The following is an 18289-nucleotide window of genomic DNA, read 5'->3' as shown; positions in this document are numbered from 1 at the left end:
TCTTAACCGAGAAGTCGCAATAGTTCTGTCCATCGCAGAAAAATGTCTGAAGCCCCTACGAATGACTCACGAAGTATACCCAGCAACGAAAGCATCCGGTTCTTAGTCATAAGGCTCATTTCTAATTCTGTTCATTTTTGCTGGAGCTACGAGACACGAGCTAACAAACCCATCCTCGCATTTAGCTCGCACATTCGAAACTAATTAAGAGGGCGGTTATAAATCTCTGCATCAAGAATGCTTTGGAAAAATCATGCACCCACTTAATGAATACCAGTTTCAGCCAACAATGCACTCGTCCCTCAGAGGCAGGGTACCCAAAACAGATGTTAATTTATGTAGCAGGAAAGCTTCTTAAGACCATAAGGGCTACCAGTAATGTTGTACGCCCAGCCCACAAAGAAAAAGGAAAGATTACGGTAATCCCTTATATTCACAGGGTATCGGACTGCAGCCAAACGTTGATCGACGTAACAGTGTTGTTCTCTGCTCCCGATGAACTGGCAAAGTTATGCAAAATGACAGACACAAAAAACAGGGAAAAGAAATTGTGCAACACGCAACATCGCACCAATTATGCAGTGTTCAATGAAGGCATATTCTACCGCATACCACTGTCACATATAAACGCTTTTACGTAGGAGAGTCATGTCGGTGTATTAATGACAGGCTGCGTGAGCATGCGAATAATGCTAAAAGTAAGACAGGTGGCTGCTTAGACATTCACTGCAGAGATTGTAAATGCAAACCTAAGTGCGACCAGTGAACAATAGTATCAATAAGCAAAAGTTAAATGACTCGCTTGATAATAGAAGCACATAATATTTATAAATTAGGAGATAGGTGCATCAGTGAGGCGCCAATTGCACTGTCAGCAAAAGAGATAGCTTTATTTGAGTGAACGGACAGGTGTGTAAAGATATTTCTCGGGAAATGCGCTGCGTTGTAGCAAGTCTATGAAAGGGTCACGTTCTTTCAGAGATAAAATTGTTGTAAGTTTGCGCCTTGTGGTGTCCCAGCGTTCTTCTTTTGTGTCCGTACCCTTTATGCGCTACTCTGTACATGCTCATGGCATACCAACAGGCCCAAATAGATACCTTGGTGATTACTTAGTGAAGAAAAAGCACGCCACACAAGATGAACACGAGACGCGCGTTGTTCACAAACGCTCGGAGCAATTCCTGTTTCTTTTACAACTGCTAGCGACACGGCTAGACGACGCTTTGTTCTGGTGTTGCAAGTGACAGAGACGGAAGAGGATAAGGAGAATACCCCGCCGGGTGAAAAATGTGAAGTACAATATCCTTGCCTTGCAACGCAGCAATACTTTGCAATACCTGGGACATGCCTCAGTGTAAAGTCAGTGTATTCTACTCAATTTACCTGTTATATTTTGGACTGATGCGATTACGGACATACCTTGATATATTTTTTTATCAGATTTTACTATTTGTATACATATATATTTGCACTGTTGACCTGTTCGATGTATCCTTCATTGGACCGAACACTAGCCAACCTAGGCTATCGGTTCAGATAGTTTGTGAGCATCTCTTGATTTATCCATAAAAAAATGAACGAATGAATGAATGAACGAATGAATGCCTGTTGATGGCGACATCAAGTCTGTTTAATGTTTATTTGCTCAAACGCAGCGACAAACAACACAGAATAATTTTCCCCAGAGAACGTTGAGCCTTTTGTTCTCTTATACGCGCGAACTTGGAAGAATTTTAAGCTTTTAGATAACCTTCAAATTTTTTTTCGAATTCGGCAGTTTCTTTGTAATGCAAAATATTGTAAATCAGCGAATTGACCTAGTCTGAATACGGTGACCACCGGCCGTATTATGTAAAGATTATACTTACCATTTTGCATTATTTCAGCGATTGGCTACCTTCGCGATTGGCTACCGGAAGCGCACGCCTTCATCATCGCCGGTATCGGCCACTCGCTGCGACGAGTGATCAGGAATGAACAGAACCGAAGGGAAGTAATCCGTATGTACGACCCCGTATACGACCACACACAACCCCAGATATTTGTTCCGCGTCATTAGGATTGGAAAGACCTCTTCAATAACTGATGCGTTTCGATGTTTCACGAGAAAGTAGAAGGAAGAACATGAATTGGTGTTAGTCGTACCTTGCAAAGCACTCACTGGTTCCTAAAATTATACGACGTTAACCCGTTCTAGTAATAATACCGCAATTTAAAAGAAGCGTCAAAGGAACATTCCCTGCAACTTTCTTGTCGTTTATTGTTCACGCTGTGATTGCAACGCGCTCAACCATTTCACTGAACAATATGGTCCATATACACGAACTTCGCTAAAAAAAGTTCGCCAGAGCAAGATCCGTCCAATAGTGACAGCGAACGTATTAACGAAGGCGGCCGACCAATCAGAAAAAGTTCTCACGGACAAAATCTTTTGTGACTTCGACCCCTGAAACTGAATCTTTGCATACGAGAATAGTGGCAACTCGTTGGTTTATACGAAAGCCTAGAAAAGAACCACGTCCGAATCCCAATATGCACATTACCTATACCATGCGTATTCGCAAGGAAAATGGATCGTATTACAGCGAAGCTGGATATGGCTAGGGTTCCGTGCATTTTTGTTCTGCGTGAACAAAAACTATCATCGTCAATGGCTCATACCCCCGTAAGCATTAGTGCTCCCGTTAGCGAGCAAAAAATGCAATGGCTCATAGCCACGTAAGGCAGAGGCTACGAGCACTCAGTAAAGTGAAGCGAACAGTACTTAAATTATTTCTAATCACGCATACAACATACAGAACAGCATGTAGAAAACTGTCATCATCGATGGCTCTTACCCCCGTGAGCAATGGCTCATACCACCGTAAGCAAGCAAAAAAATGCAGCGACTTATAGTCCCGTAAGGTTCATGGCTACTCTGAGTGAATTAGCTGCAGTGACACTACCCCTGTTGTCGTTGTCGGTGATTTCAATGTGAATGTGCCGGTACCGGAAAGGGAGCGGTTTACGCATTCCGTGTTGCAGACATATCCCTTGCGGTGCCACACAGATCCGGCACAACCGACCACCCAGCGGCGTACGTGCATCGATTTCACATTATCAAAGAATGTGATTGCAGTTGAGAGTGAAATAATGACCACCGATCAAGACAATAAATGAGTGTGCGTACTTTTTGTCGCGATGACCACCCATCAAGGCAATAAATGCGTTCGTACCTTTGTTCAAAATTATGTGTCACATACGTGTCGTGTGCTAAACAGCTTCGTTCGTCAACCACCTCCGCAGAGTGGAATGGCTATTCTATTTCTATTCGAATGCAATCTAGCTTATTTATTTATTTATTTATTTACTTATTTATTTATTTATTTATTTATTTATTTATTTATTTATTTATTTATTTATTTATTTATTTATAAGTACAGTCGCTGATACGATCTCGACCGGGCGAGGTGGGCCTTCACTGCAAGAATAAAAAAAAAAAAGCGACGACGAAGCCGAGCATCGTGATGATAAAAAAAAAGTAGAAAAGATTGTATTCACTACATTGGTACGTTTGTGACTCTCCTCCCAGTCTCGAGCGGTTCTGCCTAACACGGGGGCCAGGACGGCCTTAAAGAACGCCTTGCGGTCTGCTGGTCGTCGCTGTCTTCTTGGGGAGCCTGTGGAATTATTAGTGCTTTCGTCAGGTTCTGCCGTCGGCGACCTCCTGCCTTTCGGGTTTTCTTTCCTTCGTCCCTCCCTTTGTGTCAGCTTGGGAAATAAAAGGGATGACGCTGTTTCGGAGAAGAGGGCAATTATGTCGCCATGGGGACGCCCGTCTTGAACGATTCTCACACTGGACAGGTCGATGCCCAGGCTTATCGTAACAGCCTTCTCTGGGACGAGGAAATCAACTTGTCATAGGAACGTACGCCTGAATGTCTGTCACAGTTGACAGGTCGATCGTAACATCGCCAATCAGAACCTTACTGTAGTGTTTCATTAAAAAAATGGCTATGAAACGTATACGCTGCTGCAGAATAGGGTAGAGAATAAGTATTCGTATATTATATGGATATATTCTAATCGTGTTCGTATTTCAGTCGTATTTAATTCAGTTTCGGAAACAAGTATTTTCACACTGCTGCCTAAGAGTATAGAGAAACGAAGAGTAAAAGAAAAGGCATCAGGTCACAGGTGGCGACTGAACCAACAGTCCGACGTCGTCCGTTATAAGTGGATCTGTCGGCACGCACGCTGTAACTTTCTTGGGGCAGTGAAAACTCTGCTCGAGATTTCTTACCCACAGTCAATCAGCCGCACGTGGCAATATGAAGTTGTACCAAAGGCGGCGCTTGCGAATATGCAGAGCAAACGTCTCGCACAACACTCGTTGTGCGAGATCCAGTTCAGAAAAAAAGAAGAAACAACGAAACGCTGACGGATAGCGTACGGACGGCTTCTGCGGAAACGTAAGTTCACTCGGCAAAGAGCAGCACATTGAGTGATGACCGTCACCGCCCAAGAACCCACACACCGCGAGGCGCCCCGTGCTATACGAGGTCTTGCCTATGCGGCAAAAAAAGAAGAAGAAAATGGATCGATACCGAACGTGGTCGTACGCGAGAAACTCAATAACACCAGCCGCAGCAGTGGCGGAAACCAAATAGGCGCGCCCAGGAGCCGCACGGGACGGCCTTGCCCGATTTCAGGTGATTACGGTGCCCAGCACGGGAGCCCTCCTCCTGTACTGCCGCCGCCGCGATGACCAACGCGCACTTCGTCATTGGCAGTGCGGCGCCGCCGGGAATGCCAATCGCGGCCCGCACACTTTTTGCGGCAGGTCACGCGGCGCACCGTGTTCGTACCCGCCGCCTTCTGGCCGCGGCTGGTTCTTCGGGAATTGGCGCTAATGCGCTGGACGGCTGACCGGCTCCGAATACAGTGTCCTAGCTCGGCGCTTCGGGGCCACGTTCTGCATAGCCCGACTGCGTGTAGCCCCAATTAATTGCTTCGTGCGTTTCAGCTTCTCTACGTAAGCAGCCACTTAGGAGGAGTTATCGGAGCGCGGTACGGCAGGCGCCCGGGACGCCACGGGTTCCCCTCAGCTAGCCCGGAAAACGGCGCGAAATGCTCGTCTCACTCGCATGCTGCCGATTCGTCGTCGCGCGATCTTGCAGCAGTGTTCTCGCTATAGGGCGAGTGAACGCGGGGCATGTGCGGCGCCGTGTGCAGCGACTGGTGAGCACGCTCAGCTAACTCCCTTGGACGCGAGACACGGTGGTAACATTCGTGCCCTGGCTAACTTCATCGCCTAAGCAAGCAAGCAAGCAAGCAAGCAAATAAACAACAACAACAACAACAACAACAACAACAACAACAACAACAACAACAACAACAACAACAACAACAACAACAACAACAACAACAACAACAACAGCGGGAAGCGGATTGCGGATCGTTTTACTTGTCGTAAATGTTAAATGTTGCAATCATGGATGTCGCAAGGACAGACAGACAAAAGGCAGACAGATGTCATGATGGCGCGGGGAACATCAGTATACGACGCAGTAAATACGCAATGGAAAGACGGGACACATTCAACAATCTGTTTAAACTTATTCATGAAAATCAAAAGCTTGTGATAGCTTGAAAAGATGGTCTCCAATATTGGAAGAAATACCAGAATACAGGGTACATTAAACAAGGTTCGCACAACATTGCACAGTCTTCAGGGAACTTAATTTCTATTTGCTGTCGGGGTAAATGAGGCAGACGACCGGGGGACTCGTAATAGTCAACATTTTTTCTTTCATTTTTTTTTTTGCCTCTCATGCGCTTCGCTATGAAATAAAGAAAAGACAACAAGGCAGCCGCAGAGTGATCGGAATCTGGGACCTTGACTGTGACAACGTAGATGCACATTTCTCGGCTTCCCTTTAAGAAGCGTGAAAAACATAGCGTTGACAGGCTCCTCTAAAGATACGCTAATTTACATGTAAATTGAAGTCGCTGTTATCGCGGGACCTACTAACATCACCTGGCAGCATTTCTTGAATAAAAATGACATCGAGGACAGAAGGACTTGTGCACTGTAATAATGAGGTGCTTATAAATACCTACCCATAACGCCACGCGATAAAACACGAGAAGAGGAGGAAATAAGCACACAAAAACGGTACATTGCAGCTAAATTGCAGTTTTGGTAAGGGATAAGAACATCACAAAACACAGAGAGTTTAAAACTTTGAATGTTGGCATGTACCCGAGACAACAAGCGACAGCAGCAGCAGACACTCGAGTGCCGGCATCAGCAGGCGAAATGGTTTATCAAGCGCAGTCAACACAAAAATACACGTGAAGCAGTTAAAATGTTCCCTTATATTGGCCAGCACTTGTGGGCAACAAACGAAGGCTCAGGAAGATCTGCGCAGCTTTCAGCAGCTACACACCACAGACGGTGAACAACTGTTGTGCCGCAGGCTACAGCGATGACACATTGGCGTTTACATCGAAATTAAAACGTTCATACGTTAAAACGCTTTAAAACAAAAGTTGAAAAAAATTCTGTGCAGACGCATGAATAACTGAAGTGTACAGTGTTGAACCAGCTACGAGGTAAATAAGTTAAACTTCTTCACCTCGTAGCTGGTTCAACACTGTCTCGTGGACTGCGGTGTGAAGGGGTGGCCCGTAAGCCACTGCTGGTTTTAATGCTCGCACTTCGTCAACAGTGCCGCCAGTTTCGGCAACACTCGTGTGTTATCCGTGTGTCGTGTCCTACACGGATAAGCTTCACACCGGCCGCAAGAGCGACGACGAAGCATTGCTTGAACACCTCAAGGACGTCACGGAAGTATAGTTGATGCTTCCAGAGGAAGCTTCTTGTGACACTGAAGGCGGTCAGCAGCACCACTCAGTACCTCTTCCGGTCAGTGATGAGTGCCTACATCGCAATGTGGAAGCTGAATGCGATCTTCCTGTTCATGACGACGTAAAAGGCACCTTGTCAGAGAAGCAGTCTGACGATTGCTGCATCGAAGTAATCGACAACGTACACTCGGGAAGGCGTTCAGCGCCCTCTTATGGTTGCCGACAATGTGACGAGAAAAGTACCCTCCCGTGTTTCTGGAGTCGAGCCAAAGCCGTAGTCGGTCCCTCCAACGTTGGTGTATGGTGTCGTAAAGAGCTGTCAGGGAGGGGCTACAACGTGAACCCAAATGGCGTCCGCATTCACACTATGTGTCGCAACAATCAACGTGCATGCATTAATGCTGGTCCGGGCTAGTTTAGTTTGTTCATTACGAAAAAGAAGCGAACTGCGCGAAACGAACGAGAACGCGCATACAAATACACATGTGCTTGCGTTGCAGGATGGCAGACGGAAGCGGTCGTTCCTCTGGGCGCAAAATATTGGCGATGGTGCGGTCCAAGAGAGCAAGTTTCGTCGGATGCTGACACGGTCGTGTGTTGCAGTATACAAGGGCAGGAATAGGCAACTCACAATTTCTCCGGAAGGGGGGCGCGCGAAAATAACAGTAATAAAAGGAGAACGCAAGCCAACCCAGGTGAACAAGAAAACGACAGCATATATGATGGGCGGGACGGATCCGAGCACCGCAAACCGCGTGGTGGCCGAGTTTCCCCCGAACGAGGTCATGACCGTGTGACCTTTCTCGGGGAGCAGGCTCCCTTCGCCCCGCTCCCGATTTTTTCGCGCGCTCCCTTCCTTGGCGGCGGCGACCGCGGCGGCGTGCGCGCGGATTCCAGAGGAGATAAGGCGGTGGCTGTAAACACGCTATCGGCTAGAAAACCGCCGGCGTCGTTACACACGAGAAAGCAGCACGCCCGCGTTGTTGACGATGTGCACGGCCGCTAGGCACAAGTCTCCGTTGAGCTCGGATTACACTATTTCCTTTTTCACTGTGGCCGCTATTGTGCGGAGGAATTGCTCCGGTGAAGCGCTTTGATAGCACGTACTTCTATTTTGCTGCAGACGTCGTCGCCATGTTGGCACAAACAAGGCGACGTCGCATCCCAACACACACAATAAAAGAATTTCGATTGTTTGCGCTAAGAAACACCGTTGATTGTAGGGGTGTGCCCCGTTCTTTCAAGCCTCTACAACATTTTTTTTTTTCCTGCAGACACAAGGTTACTCTTCAGGTATTTGCGCAGGTCAGCCCAGTCAGACGAACGTTTCCTCTTAGCAGTCAGATAATGTCATACTGCGAAAGTGCACATAAATATCAAACTTTCAGGGCTCTCATAGCCTCGATTGATCAGCACAGTCTGAATAATTCCGTCTAGATACAGTCACAAGTCCCTCCAAGAAAGCGCTGTTTACAATATGTATTGCCACTTGCGTCGGAAAGCATTCGGCGCTGTGCGCTATGAAAGCACGATTGACTTTCTCTTTATGTGAAAGGGAATGGCAAAGGTACGTCATAATTATTGAAAAGGAGTGTTGTTTCATCTTGGGCGGCCACATTTTAGGGGGTTGTGTGGTGACAAAAGCGAGAGCAGCGATTCTGCACTATCCTCAGACTCAGCTGCTCTCCTGTGCTCGCAATAATTCCTGCAGCGCCCTATATACGTCAGCATCACGGCCGGCGCATACACCACACATTACAACGAATTAAAGACAGCGCGCATTAGAGCAGCGTTTTCATAGCAGTTCAAATTTTGAACGGATAAGCCTTTTTTTGTACATCATTCTATGAATAAAACGAAAATATCTACTCAATAACGCCGAGTCGGTCGTAACGCTACGGGAACGCGGTATAACAGCGCCAACGCCGCCTTCGGACAGCACCTCTCGGGGCGAGCGAAGTATTGACGGCAAGAACCCCTGGGAGGAGAGCGCCGTAATAATGTAGCGTGCGTGGATGTAGTGCGTGCGAGGTGACGTTTTCGGTAGTCCCGCCTCCCTCAGCTTCGCGACCTGTGTGCGCCGTCTGCTGGAAACGGGGGCACTCGCCCTTATCACAAGCAAGTTGGCGGAAAGGAGCTCGCTCGGCAATAACACGGAGAGCAAACCTTTTCCTGCCAGGGAGGAGAACAAGACAATACGTACCTTTTGCATTAAAGAAACGTGCAAAGAACCATTAAAGAAGGATCAAGAAAACTAAAACAAGAAAAGAAAATCCGGCAGAAAACGGGACATACCGACAAGTTTGTCGCAGGAACTGGAGAGCACACGATCGACAGATTGAGGCCACTCCCGAGTCGGGAGAAAAAAAAAAAAGGAAGCCTCGCTAAGCGCAGCGCACAGAGTGGCCCACGTGACGTAAACCAATGTAGCAAGTAGAAAGGATCATTTTAGGTGGGCCGCACAAAGGAAGGGGCGCCGGCCGCGGTCAGAAAAATATTCGCTCGAGATAACAAAGCTGGAGGAAAATACGGTAGGTAGCCGATCGTCTTCGTTATCGTGTCCAGCAGCACAGGAAGAGCGTGTGCGAAGGTAAGCGAGGACACGGGGACATTTCGCGCGATGTGCGTCAGCCCACTTCGGCCTTGTCCTCCGGCGCCCTCCTCCTCCTCCTTCTCTTCGGGGAATCGATGCCGCCGCTGCTGCGATCGATTCATTGTTCCGGGCCGATGAGGGCTACCGGGAAGGGAGGAGGAGGGACTCGTCAAGTTTCCATTGTTTCGGCGCAGGACGCGCGAAGTGTCGGACACGCGGACGTCGTTCGCGCGCCGGCGTCAGCAGCGGGGGGGTTCGTGGGAGACATCGCTTTTTTTTTTCTTTTTCGCTCCCTCGTTTCTCTCGGTCCGCGCTGCTACACGACTGGTCGCTCCCGTCCTTCCCTGAGCTCTTCAGGCTTGACGCTTTATTGCCGCAGCGCCACCGCCACTCGCTCAACTTTCCTGTATACGCCATCGCCTCGCCTTTCCCACCTGTTCGTAATTCTTGTTTCTGCGATCACCAAAGTCGCAATCACCAGGAGCATTGGCGTCTCATGACGTTCCCCCCCCCCCCCCCCCCTTTTTTTTTTATCTCTCTTCTGTCCGGTCGCTGCTCGCCGATCAAAAGCCACAGAAGCGCATGGTGCCGCGGTCTGCCCCCTTCGCGTAACTGGTTGCCTTGTTCCCTCCACACACCTTTCCTACTGTTCTACACCGCTCCTGTTTCTGCGGCTCTTGAAAGTTTAATGGCCAACTGCACTTTCGGTCTCCCTCGGCCGACCAAGCCCACGGCTGCTGCCGCCGCCGAGTTCAGCAGCCGATCCGGGTGTCGTGGTTCCGCGCTACGTGTTGCGCACGTTGTACGCCATGAATCTTTCACGAGGCGACCACGGGAGCGCGCAGCCGGGCCCGATTACTGCTACACTGGTTTGCGCGACCCCGGCGCCGTAACCGAGACTGCGTTGACAGTAACATGCGCAGAGACTGCGGCGCACGACATAGCAACAGGGAACGGCAGGGCACCATATCACCGTCGCTTCCATCGGAAGGGTGACGAGTCATGAATTACGCAGCACCGGTCGCCTGGCGGTATGCCTCTGACGGTTCGGTCTCAAAAGAATGAATCCAAAAATTAAATATTACAACAATGCTCCGGACAGCGGTGTCACGCCATCCTGCAGCTAATACAATAAAACATTAGCGATGTGCATGGGGTTTTCAGTTGAACTATTAATTGATTGCGGCGCGCCACCTCGTAGTGGGAAAAGTGATATTTAAGTGCATTCATTTCGTTGATTTACTCTCAATGCCTTTCAACTTTGCCTAGAGGATGGGGCTGACTTAGCAACATCTTAGCACCAGTTCGCAGAAAGTTCGCAGACGTCTGTGAGATTTCGTATCCCGTGATTGAGGTTGCATCTGTTGTTCGTCGGAGATGTTTGCCTCGGTGCTCTTAGGCTTTATTAATAAAAATAAAGACTGCTACTTTAGCTAGCAACGGTGTTTCGATGCCTCCCTCCCCTCCCCTAGATCCTTCTACCGTAATCCCCTTGCCAAGGTGACCCTTCGAAGAAAACGACCCTGGCGCAATGTTGCCACAGGTCATAAAACAGAGTAGTAGAAATTTGCATGAAGGTTAGTAGAAATCAGTATATTTATTTTTTTGTGGCAAAAAAGGCATGGTAAACAGAGCTTTCACGGGCGCAGATCCAGTGCTTATGGTTATATAATGTATCATCCGCAATGGCCTCCGAAATTGTGCTTGATTAGAAAAACCACGCGGCACACAGGGAATCCCGAACAGCCAATTACCAAAAAAGATGCCTTGCTTCAACCTTCACACCAGTCTTGGAAATGCCTCAGATTACGTCTGGTATGTACCTGAAGTCTGAAGTGTTCACTGTGTTTTGCCTAAAAAACCTAAAGCCTTAGGCCGAAAAAACAAAAATAACGACGCATAGCTAGAGCTTGTTGCTCGTGCGAAGTAAAAGTTGATCGCAGTTTAACAGTTATCTATTAGAAAAGAGCATAGTAAATTTTGTGGAAAGGAGTAGGAAAAGTATAATTATCTTAAGAAAGAACTAGATTTCACTATCACTTTTCGGAAACACGCCAGGAATCAGTAAATTCCTAATCCTTATCACTGAATCACTAAATATCTGAAGAAACACAAATCAGTAGACCTACTTATAAATCAGCAGCTGTGGAAACACTGGCCCGGCGGTTCGGAATGCTGCCGGACATTTTGGTTGCTATGCCGTGCGAATCTGGAAACTTCGATGAAGAAAATGTAATCAATGTTATGCGAAGCGTTTTGCAGGCAACCAGCTATTTGGCTCCGTTTGGGGTACTGCACCAGATGGACCAACGTATTTTATGTAACATCAAGCAACAGTGTGCATGTAACGCAGGCATGTGCGCCAAAAGCAGCAAGACGACGATGACGGCGGCATTGAGTGAGTGCTTCCTTTGAATATGAAGGGGACGGCGTTAGTATGACGGCGATAGTACGACTACTTATTTCACTCTCTCTTTTTTTTTCTTCACTCCGGCGAGGAAACGTGGACAACCTGCCTCGTTACGGCTTGGGCGGGCCTCGCAGCCGGCGCAGCGTAGAACACAGCTTCTCAAAGCGCTAGTCGCCACGAGGGAAGGGTGGGAGAAACCTGCACGCTCTCGCTTCTGCACGTAAGCAACCCGTTGATATGCGACGCGACGCACGCGAAAGACAGTGCGAAGTTTGGCTCGCGCGTTTCATTCCGGTGTCTGTGGCCGAATGGAAACTGGCGCGTGCTCTCGCTCGTGCTATGCGACGTGCCGCACCCGCCAGACATCTGAGCGAGTCATTATAACTCGCGTTGGCACGAGAGAAGTTATGCGTGTGATCTAAAATTTAAAAAAGAAAATCTGGGGTTTTACGTGCCAAAACAAGGACCTGATCGTGAGGCACGGCGTATTGGAGGACTTCTGACTAATTATTACCTCCTGGGGTTTAAAGCGCACTCAAATATAAGTACACGCGCGTTCTTGCATCTTGTCAGTGCGCTCCGCGGGACCGCGGCGGCCTTCCCTATCACTCGGAATGCGCCTGCGTTCGCGGTTGGTGTCCGGCTCGGGGTGAACATACTCGCTCGGTATCCTCGTGTCGTGAACCAAACACCCTGGATTCCTCAGCGTGTTCCATTTCTTGCGTGCAGTTCAGCTAGCTGGCATTCTTGCGAATGAGGTTCATTAATTCCCTTTATTTGGTCTGCTACCGCGTGTTGTCCTACCTTTGTGGTTAAAAACACTTCAGAGCCAGCAGATGATATTATTAAGAAGTGAAAACGGAACGTGGGGACTTTGCCATTCGACCGATTGGACGATTTTGACGCCCCAAAGCTAAGTCATTGCGGTGTATTACAGCCATAATTGTGACAAACGGTTCTTTGAGACACAGCGAAAACTCGGCGCACGGCGCTTTATCATTCTTACGCATTACGTGCACTAGCAATGTCAAACAATATTACAGCAGGCTCGGATGAAACGCCATCGAACACTTCCGACTTTTTCAAGTTTTTCGGGCGGTTCTTGGCGATAGCGTCCGGAAAGTCCGCACGCGGCGGTAAGTGTTCCTTTTCGCAAGCGGGATTATGTAAGAATCCCGCTGACTCAAAATAGCGCCGTTCGCCGAGACCTTGCTGCACTAGCTTGAACAACAACCTCGCGCTCCAAAGCCTCTTCACAAGTCAAGCCGCGCACATACGCTAAGCGAGTTTTGAAAGTTTCTAAAAGGCACGTCAAAATCACGTATGGAGTGATTTCACGCAAGCTGGAATACCTGCATGGTGTATGCGGTGAGCATGCATGCCACGGCGCTGCTAGGGATGCTACAAGAGCCACGCGCGGGTATCTAAAAGTTGTGCGCACTGCATTCCACAAACCCGGCGACAACTCTCTGCGGCAACGCTGAGAAAGATACGGAGCCGAAGCACATTTTTTTTTTTTTTTTACTGCTCATCTGCACCTAATCAGCGAATCTAAGCAACTGTAAGCTACGTACCGTAAAACAAACCATGCCACTTATTAGGCTTATTTTTTTACAGCGAAGCTGTATATGACTAGTTTCTAGCGGATTGATGCCTGTGGGCCAAAAACCGTGGGCCAATCCCGAAGATAGTGCAATACCGGGCCGACCCGCGGCGGGGGTGAAACAGGCTGTAAGCACTCCGCCAACTTGCAAAAATAAGTTTAATATGTTGGGTACAATACAACCCGTGCTAGATATTAAGCTGATAAGAACAGATACTACACTTTGACCCGCGTCGGCCATGTCTACGCTCTCTCCGCCCTCTCTTTGTCGGCGTTCCACGCGCCTGCGTATCCCCTTCCGCTCTCCCGTGGTGGCGGTCCCGTCGAAGCGTCACGCGTGTCTAGTTTCCTCCGGCTCCTGGGGGGGCGACGGTCCCGTCGTCCACGCGAACGTATATACAAGTCACGGTAAACGAATCCGTACCTATGTTCAAAATTTTATTTATGGTCGTACGAACCATTACTTAAGGAGGTAATTAGAGCCATTAATTGTCTTACGTGACTGACGTATTTAATAACAGAGGCGATGCGAGAATGTGTGTGCATACCTATCCTCAGGATAAACACCGATCAGAACAATAAATATGTTGGTACCTTTGTTCAAAATTCTACGTCACCTCTATGTCGTGTGCTAAACAGCTTCGCTGGTCATCCACCTTCACAGAGTGAAATGGCTCTGAATGTCTGTCTTTTTTTTCAAGATTTATTTCGCCAGAAATAAAATCATTTCTTAGGAAAAGGATTTCAGTTTCTTGATGTTCCTAGTTTTTTAGCTTTCTGGCATGTCTAGTTTTCCTGGTCCCATAAACCGCCAGCAAAACTTCGGCACTGTTCGGCGTAGTATAAGTAAAACAAGAGCAGAAGGAAGGCGCGAGCGCGTGCGCGTATCGTTGGCTTTACTGCCACAGAAAGTTGTCGCCGGTTATAGTTAAAGTAAAAGAGGAATTAAAATATTTTTAATAAGCGAAAGCTATAATTGCAATACTGCTAGCACGGCCTTGCGGCTTAACGCGCTTCGATTCCATGCGAGAGTCTCTCAGAACAAAAAAAAAAAAAAAAAAGGACCGCGCAAGAGAGCTCAGTCAAGGACTTCGGAACATTTCGTCGCGAGAAACGCTTGTAACTTTACTCGTTCTAAACGAACTAGCGTCGACAGTAGGCCGTGTTTATGCGTTTCAGCTGGACAACTGTAAATCGACTCCAGTGCCGCACGCGCGCTCGCTCCTTCACTGCAGAACGATGCGATGCTCTCGCGGACTTGCAATTGGGTGCTTTGCGGATTGCACGCTGAGCTGGCTGTAGCGGGGCTGCGTGCTCGTGTGTGCCACTGTTTCATTGCGAGAGCAGTTGGGAGCTCGCAAATCCGCACATCCGCACTCTGCGTTACGCCGTCATCGTAATCGTCGGATCATCTCCCCTCACCGTCAGCTTCAACCTCACCAAATGGCGAAGAAAGACAAAGCCGTGCTTACCACGGTAACTGGGAGCCCTAACTCATGCCCGCGCGACAATGCGCCATTGGGAGTTGAACGCCCTAACCACTGGTTCGTCTATCATCCTCCCCCCCTCCCCCCTCTTTCCCCCCCTTTATTACATGTGAGTAAAAGATTATTCTAGAAAAAAGATATGCTGCAAGCACAAAACACTACAATACTAAACACATTCACTGAAAAGTCGGGCAAGTAATTGCTTTAATAAAGGTATACAGTCCGGCGGTGGCTCATGCGCTGGGTATACCCACTTCGAACATAAACAGCCGATTTCCGGAAGAAGGACCGAGCGCTCCGCGGTGTTTCAGCATGCATGTCACACATTACGCCGCTATAGAAGAAAAAACATAAACATATGTCGTATATGGTAAGTCACAGGAACATTTACAATGTAGAGAAGAAATTGTATATGTGGTATGCTGTCTGAATCCTGCTTAAACGTTCTTTAAAGAATGTCCCAGAAGAACACGGCATCCCGAAAGTCTACGAAACGACTCCGAGCTGTCGGCCAACGCTTAGGCTTTTCAATTTGTGCGGGGTTTTGTACGCCACGCACACTCTGCAGAGCGCGTATATCGGAGGCCACAGCGAACAGCAGCGGACGAAGGCGGCGTAGTACACGTTACAGTAAAGAATGATTTGATAAAATGGTGTTGTCCGCGATGTAAGAGCCCGCTGCTTTTGCGCCATGAATGAGATGAAAGGCGAAGGAATCGCTGTGTGTTGATTTTTATGTTTACGTATTGCGTTTAGGAGTTGCGCTACAGCATCCTTACTTTCTTATCGTATGCCGACCACAGGTTCGTAAACATCGCTTCCGAGGAAGGTATGCGGTCCTATTAAAGAGGGAGTCAGCGCGAAGGGAATGCCGAGAGAAAGCGCGCAGATATTTCAGAAAAGAAAAAATTCCAGCGAGATACATTGAATGCAGGGTAACACACTCGGTTAACTTGACTGAAAAGCGCGGGAACTAACCGCGTTTTATAAATCTAATGGCCTTATTTCGCATTTCTCCCGTTTTCGTGGCCGTTGGATGGCTGCAGATATACAAAGCTCTGGGGCGTCAGAAAGTTGAGATGCATATGGCAATCGCCATCTATACGCCGGCGCTCGCGCCGCTGGAGACACGACACAGATAACGAATTGGCTTTTCTATGTTAGCCATCCATACTACCGCTACAGATGCGCTGGTTAACGACCCTGTCCTTTGCGGAATTGCGCAATGAAACAACAAACGTTACCTAAATGTCCTCATCGCAACAGATATGATCTTTCAAGCGCATTACTCCTTTAATTTCGTTATTCATTTATAGAAGAGTTCGGCACAGTTGTCATTGACAATTGTTGACGATGGTTTCTGCAAATTATTATTATTATTATTATTATTATTATTATTATTATTATTATTATTATTATTATTATTATTATTATTATTATTTGTAAGTTGTGTTGCCAAGATATATCAGCGACTCAAGTTCACGTACACACTATTAACAACGTAATAAGGGAAAGCCCTCACTACCTTAGGATACCCACGTAGTCGTTATTAGCGGCGAGAAATTCGAGTGGCGCCCTCTCGCGAGTGAAGCCACGGCCGAAGTGCCTCTCGCGCTTCGGCTCGCTAGGCATGCCGGGCGCGCTCGCTCGTGTCGTGCACGTTAGCAACTCGGTAAGCGGGCGCTTTGTTTCCTGAAGGTCGTTTCGGCTGCTTTCCGCTGTCAAGCCTGAAGCGCAGTTTGATTTTGCTCTAAACCGTGCCAGTAGTGAAAAATTGTAACTTAGGTATTGAAAGCTATGCGAGTTAAAGGTGATCTACTGCTCTTCCAATGCAGAGGTGCGCTGTGTGTACCGATAAATTTTCTAAAAAAGAATGCGCGCAAACTTTGCGTATAAACATCTGTACTATATTGCGCTCAAAGCGTGAAGATACCAGTTAATACTTGGCTACGGCCGACACTGCATTTTACGCGAAACAGCGACCTTGATATTTGGTGTGAACCTTGACGTACATATAGGACGGATACTGCCTGAAACATTCCATCGAGCTTCTATTGGTCTGTTGAGCTGTTATAGTTCCCATATTCAGGCACTATAATGATGCGTAAACGGAAGAGTTAGGCGCGCACTTTCTACAAAATAACTTGCTACAACTGTCTCTGTTTTCGGCAACAACCACTCAGAAAGAGTGTTGTTCAGGTCTTTAGTACGACTACGTGTCATATAACTTGACGAATATTTGTGCACAAATCACCTCGTACTTAAGTATTGTAGCTAAGGAAGCTTTAGCTCCGGACAAAGACAGATTTCCCTATTAAAGTACATGTAAAACGCACAAATGCTTTCGTGGCACAACAGCTGCATTTATTTCAAATTTGTTGAATTTGAGAGAGAAAGTGGAAATCTAAAATCTCTAGGAAGCAGATTTTTTATTTGAGACTTGGAATATATTATAAAAATTGCTGGAACTTGAAAACATAAAAAAAACACAAGCACAACGTTTACAAACCCATAACTCGGCACCAAAAACAGACATTGCCGCTCCGTTAGTCTGTGAGAGTATCTGAGGCGGACAAATTTTGCAATGAGTTTACAGCTCGCGTGGAATCGCTAGTGCTTACTAGATTTCTGCAATGCCTACTCACAACTTAGCGTTATAGTTCAGAGCGGTGTACACTACATCACCTTTGTACACTTTAGATGTCTTAATTGGCGCGGTTTACAGAATTGTGATATTGTTTTTTACTGATGAGTTCCAGACTTGCAACCTTGGTACTTGGGCTTTCGGAAATACTGCAATATTAAAGCATTTGTCTAACAAACACTGGTGGCATAATTTGAAAATTCACTTCCTGCAGATACCGGCGTTTACTGTTTACTTTTAAATGCAACGAACCCTATTAGAATCAGTGCGTTTGTAATAAAAAATACGATTTCTTCGTTCCCATACATTTATATAGGAGCTCCCGAGCTAAAGCTTCCTTTTGAGATCGATAGCCCTGACATGAAAGACAGTGGGGTGGCCCATATAATGCAGCAGACTTCATTCAACAATACGGTACACCCCTTTCACAATGGCGCCAACCAGCCATCGTTATGATAAGGTATTTACTGCTCGCTAAACCAATTCGTTCGTTCACACTTCGAATTTACGCCACGAAGCAGTCCTTTACAGCGTCAGTTGGCGCGCCTACATTATACTCTAGGCAAGAAAGCCGAGCATCTGCTCCTCTAAGCAGGGAAACTAAAGTACCTTGTGCAGCGGCATGTCTCGAACAAAGCAGCTAACTTCATCAGTCCACAAAGCACATCCGCATAAAGAATACGTCACAAGAATTCTATGA

At 47.3% G+C, this 18289-nt stretch overlaps 1 protein-coding gene and 1 pseudogene across 4 annotated transcripts in view; both read right to left on the bottom strand.

Moving 5' to 3' along the window:
- The window catches only part of alpha-Catr (alpha-catenin related), a 202686-nt gene that overhangs the window by 64817 nt on the left and 119580 nt on the right, over positions 1–18289 (bottom strand). The window lies entirely within an intron of this gene.
- On the bottom strand, positions 13521–13699 carry LOC142573492 (U2 spliceosomal RNA; annotated as a pseudogene).

This window comes from Dermacentor variabilis, chromosome 2, assembly GCF_050947875.1.
Source record: "Dermacentor variabilis isolate Ectoservices chromosome 2, ASM5094787v1, whole genome shotgun sequence".
Taxonomy (NCBI): Eukaryota; Metazoa; Arthropoda; class Arachnida; order Ixodida; family Ixodidae; genus Dermacentor; species Dermacentor variabilis.
The sequence above is the reverse complement of the archived record's forward strand: the minus strand, read 5'-3'. Positions and strand labels throughout refer to the sequence as shown.